This window comes from Ostrinia nubilalis, chromosome 1 (genome assembly GCF_963855985.1).
Source record: "Ostrinia nubilalis chromosome 1, ilOstNubi1.1, whole genome shotgun sequence".
In the NCBI taxonomy this organism is placed as follows: Eukaryota; Metazoa; Arthropoda; class Insecta; order Lepidoptera; family Crambidae; genus Ostrinia; species Ostrinia nubilalis.
The window spans coordinates 11,363,535-11,369,534 of record NC_087088.1 but is presented as its reverse complement, the minus strand read 5'-3'; positions in this window follow the sequence as shown (position 1 = coordinate 11,369,534).

Here is a 6,000-nt window from a genome sequence, read left to right as displayed (position 1 = left end):
TTTTACCAATGGAAGCTTTTCAATATCTTCTTCTGAACAGAGATCACTGCCTACAGAAAATAACGATATATTCCGTCTGTAAAAATCTTGAACTGAAAGTAAAAAGTAGTTTATTGGGTACTATACTTAATATGGGCATACGTCGTCCTTTGCTTCAAAAATCACGACTGAAAAAGACTCAAATATCCCGCTTATAAACGAATCTTGCAAATCAGAGCACCCAGTGGGCAAGCTGAGAATTCTGTCACCACTAAAGCGTATGCCTTCCGTCTAATCGAGTAAATTTTTCCAGCCCAGTGGTTCGAACACGTCGCGAGTGGCTACAGGCGAGGCACGCTCACATCTGCACAGTGGGCAAATGTTTGTGCTGCACTCACACGTTTGAAGCATCGGCAGTCTTGCGGTGCTCCGTCTTATGTTTGGAATACAGATTTTGGACAGTGAGACAATGGCAATATATTTTTGAAACTAAACTAAAAGTCCGATACAAGTGGGAGATTCCTTCTATGATTTGGACAACGGAGGTCAACTGGTATCGGACTTTTATTGAACTGCCTCAGATAATCTGACAAAGCGCAATCGGACCGACGAATTAATGTTTTCTCCGAATAAGGGCGTTTTGTTTTTGTTTTTCAAGCTTTATTTTTGCAATTATTAGGGAGAAAAAGCTCCGTATTGACTTTTGATATTATTTGTATGGTAGTTCTCGACCAATTAAAAATAAACCTGCTAATTAATATACACCTTGACTAACCCCTTAGCGGTGGTGAACCGACGACCTGATAAAGGTAGCAGGAAGGTGCTGGATGCAGGTCGCTACCAACCGTGCGATGTGGAAGTCATTGAGGGAGGCCTATGTTCAGCAGTGGACGTCCTGTGGCTGAAATGATGATGATGATGATGATGAACCCTTTAGTTACATATTTGAAGGCGTCTTGTAAATTAATATCAATCGTGGACAAAGCAAAAAGGAATAATGGGATCAATACATTAATCAAACAACCCTCTACATATTTGGGATTAAATTAGGCCATCATGTTTTGTTTTTAATCAATGCGCAACAGTTACGGGTTCAAAGCCAAAATTAATGTCACCATTTAGTGATTAACAGCATGTATGGAAATGCCCCAAATTGGAGTTTTATGGTTATTATTCCAACACAAATAGGCGTAGGATATAATAATATTAGCATTATCCATTATTATACGATGTATCCTAATTGCAAATAAATCCGTTGGATTTGAAATATTTATAAGTGGACCATAAATATTAACTCCATAGTAAATTGATTTTAAATAAATACGAGTAGATAGATCCATAATTTTGATTATAGTCTACTTAGAGAACAATATTGGTTTTCTGCTCGTGAAAAAAATAATTAAAGATGTCATTTTAACATTGAGTCCTTCGACAAACATTTATTTATTTATAAAAATTCTAAGAGAAAACAAAAAATATAAGTTTCATCTTACACAATAAGACCTATTTTCCCAAAGCAATACTTACCTAATTAGCTTTAACAAATACCATCAAGATGTTTCTAAGATACTTGAATGTCTGTTACAAATTGTATTCTTTCCTCTTCATTACGCCAGTCTCTGGCAATATTATTTTCATTCTATTATTAGGTATCTCCAACAATTATTATTTGAATTAAACCGACAATTTAAACTGGTCTAACAAGAAATATAATGAAGTTAATAACGGTAAAATGACAAGAGAAAATTAATGCTTTTACCAGAATATGATATCAATGTTACAATTTGAATGAAATTCTTAAGATTATAACATTTTCAGGTGAAATATTATCTGGTAAAATTGTTAAGCATTCCTCTGTATCTCTTCTATTTTACACAAAAAAGGCTAAATGAGGAATATAAAATTGACTTAAAAGTAATAATATTAAAGTGTTGTAAGTAAAAAAAAGCTGAAAAAGCTACAACGTTCAAATGTCTAAATTTAGTCCCAAAAAGCATTTCTAGACGTAATAAAATAAAATAAAAAGTAATAGTTTAAGCATTACCGCTGTTTAGGCCTCAATTCAGATAAACGTTGATTTCTTAATCCGTCAGTTTATGATGGATCGTATAATTTTTATACCCTACGTGACTAAGTACAGTCAATAGCACATTGGACTATATAATATTTTGTTGCAATATCACCTGTATTACAACAACATAGTATTTGGCTTGATGTATCGTCTGTACCTACTATCAGCGCCATCTTTTGGTTGTAGAGACCTATATTCGAAGTTATGGGGCGCTACTAATCACGACTAAAACCCTCGATAATCAATATTTCTGCCTCGCTGAGTTTAGAGGGAGTACGAAATTTATTACCCGGACTTTTTATACCCGATAAGGGTAGAGCTCAAGAGTTGAGCACTGAAATACGTCTGGGTTAGATCTACGAATTATGAGTGCTATAAAATATTTTCCAACCGGCCTTCAAGATCGTAATGATTTTGATGGCTGCCGGGGTCTGGTGGTGCGTGCACTGGATCGTATCATCCAAGGATATAAGTTATTTTTTGTTTTATTATGTTATTTAATTTAATATCAAGAATTGTTAGTTCATGATTCCATCCATTTCTGTCTTCCACAAAGTCTCTATCGTCGCCTGGTCTGATGTGTTTCAAATTATGGGTTCCTCGTATAACTTAACCTCTTATTTCACCCTTTGCTTGTTTATCTGTATCAGTTGCAATTATTACGTTCAGTGTTAAATATAAATATTAAGGAGATAGAGTAACTTTTGGATGTAGGTATAATTTTTAACGGGCTGGAAGACGTAGGACTTAGTGTGGCCAGGCCTCCTACTAGGTGGACCGACGATCTGGTAAAGGTCGCGGGAAGAGCCTGGATGCGGGCAGCGCAGGACAGTGCATTGTGGAAAACTTTGGAGGAGGCCTTTGTCCAGCAGTGGGCGTCATTTGGCTGAAACGAACGAACGAATAATTTTTTAAAATATCTAATTGTGGGGAAATTCCAAAATCCTTGGGCATATCTTAGGGCAAATGTCAATTCAAAATCAGTTACACGCAGGTGACAACAATGGATTGCTATGAGTATGAGCTTAACCGATGAAAGCCTACCGCAGATGGTATTTAGGGCTCATCCCTAAAATTTTCACAAAAGCAAGACAACATAAACATCAACCGGGTGTACTATAAAAAGCTGTTACCGCAATTGAGCCCAGATGTGGGGGCATTTAATAAAAAATAAACGGGGCGGGGCAACCGGCGGGGCAATCTATCACGCTCTCAGTCATAAGCCGACTTTAATGCTGGGTCACTTCAGACCTTTTTGTTGACGTTAATATTACTTAACGTTTTCCAAAAAATTACCAAGTCATCGGGCGCTCTTTAAACGAAACGTCAACTCTGGGATAAACGTCTGAATATTTATGACGCCCTATGACGTGACGTCACACGCCTCCTGGATAATTAATTACGAATTTTGTTGCTTTTTGATTGCGGTTTGTTTGGGTGATAACGTATTATTAAGGTGAGGTTTATTCTTGAAATAATTAATGGAATAAGTGCCTTAAATGTATGTTTCTCAAGTTATTCGTTAAAATGGTTTCAGTGAGTGACTTTTATCTTTCTATAGTTTCTTGCGCTGCTTCTTCTCAGCACTGGCCCATTTATTGTCCCGAAGCAGTGGTAGGGTTAATATTGGGACGTGTAAAAGTGTATTTTAAAAGCCTATTTGCAAAAATAAATGAGTTTTGAGTTTTATGAGTTTTAACAAACTGTAGTGATTAAATAAAGCTAGTTTTTTTACTGCATCTAAACTCAAATTTTCATTTAGATATACCGAGTTAAACAAAAACTTTTTTAAAGAACCTTACGAATAATAAAGTTAATGATCTATTTTTAGTAAATTAAATTAAGAATCTTGTCTCTTTGTGCGAATAAAGTATAGTAAAAGAACACTCTCTCGTATAGCGGTAGAAAGAACACTGGCTTGAGCAAATTGAAAACTTGATTAGTCCTCCACTTCTTTGTAAGTTTGTTAATTAAAAGAAACGTCGAAAACCAACTTAGGTACAAAAGTCTATCAGTCAGTTTTCTAATTAAGAATTCAAGGCTTTCTCAAACAAAAGTTATATTACAAAGATCTAGGCACGTATTTGTTAAGTTCCGAAAATAACTGACTGGTATAGCAATTAGTATCCTAAACGTAAAACTAAATGGAGTACTCGTATTTCACTATTCAATGAAAATGTTATGAAAATTTCCAGTACTGAAATAAACGCTACTAGCTATTTTCATTAAAATTGTTTTAACTAATAACATAATCAAATAATCATATACCTAAAAATCTAATAATATTTTAATCAACGAGGCTATCAGCCAGCATTTGTCAATATCATTTGCACATTCTAAATCAAATGTTTCAACCACAAAACATTCCAAAATTTTACAGCCTAAAATGCGAGTCAGTTGCGTCACTTCAATCACTCAAACTTGTTTCACAGCTGACTTTCAGTCACTAAACCCAGCTCGAGTCACTCAAGAGCGGTCAATGTACAGTGAGAGCTGTTAGAATGCATGCCACCTCGGGCAATTTCATCCTTTGTTTTAAATGATGGGGAGACGACTTCCTCGCGAGACGTAGAGTAAAAAGTGCAGAAGCTCTATTCTTAGATTCTTGTACCTGTGGTCAAATATTGAGTGATTTATTTTAAAACTAGTAGCTCTACAAATGGATATTGCTTTTAAGTACCTATGTTAATGACAGTCGCCTAGTTTGGTGACTAACACGCCGGATTATAACAGCTGCGGTTGTGGATTTGAAATCCGTAGCGGACAAATACCTACTTATAGTTTGTTTGCATTCTAACATGTATAGTTAATAGCTCATCAAATTAGTTATTTGTTGCAAAAAGGACTTTTAAAAACTACATACTCGTAGCTTTACCTGGTGTCTTTGTACATTTTAATCGTAATTTTTTTGTCATAAACAAATGTGATCAAAAGGTTATTCTGTGCCTACTTATTGTTTGCCGGAGGGCTCTAAGCAGGCAAGATGTCACTGTGCCGATGCTCCCCACACTCGAAAAGTCGAGCGTTCTTGGCTCATGATGCAGAAGTGCATATGTCAAAAGCCTTTTGTTGTTATATAACTACACGTCTACACGTACATTTTACACGTAGACGTGCGAGCTGAAAATTCAATTTCGTTTCTTTTTGTGAATTTTGTACTTACGTGTTTCTAGCTTAGCCGTATTATGAATAACAACGACGTTTTTATTTCACAGTGAGTCGGAACGGAAATTGTTTTTAGAATTTAACATAAAGAGTATGAAAAATTGTGTGGTAAAGAATAAAATAATGCAAGTAATGTAGTAAAAATGCTAGTGAACAGAACAATAGGAAATGTAAAATAATATTCATGAGTCATAAAATATGTTGGCATTTATTTTATAGAACTTAATTTTTCTCTGGAATAATTTGGTTACGGACCTAGAAAATGATTTTAATTAGGTACTCGTAACCATCGGTTTAGCCCTCAGTAATTTTTCTTATTAGAAAGACATTAGAAATTACAGTATAAAATTTGTAGTAAGCTCTTTGTGTATTATATAGACTGTTTAGTAAATATTGTGCTGAAAGTTTTTTTTATAAGTTACAGAGATTGTAGAACTGCATCACTTTAGTTTCTCTCCGGTTCTGATAGTAAATATTTCCCTTTATATTTTCTTACTTCTTCAGTTTTCCAACTTGCTTCTGGCGTGGCTTTTAATCTTAGAAGAATAAAATATAAGAGTTCCTTTATATTCTTAGTTGTGGCATAAATTATAAACTTTCAAATTCAACTTGAATTTGAAGTTAGTAAGTAACCTTCTTGGCGTCTGTATTTAAATGATACACGACAATTTCTTTGAACTCTCTCGTATTAAGATACTTATGTGTTATTGTTAAAATATTAGGATTTGTTATAGATAATTATATAGATAGTGCGCTGTTTCACGCATCTCATGGTGTGAAACAGC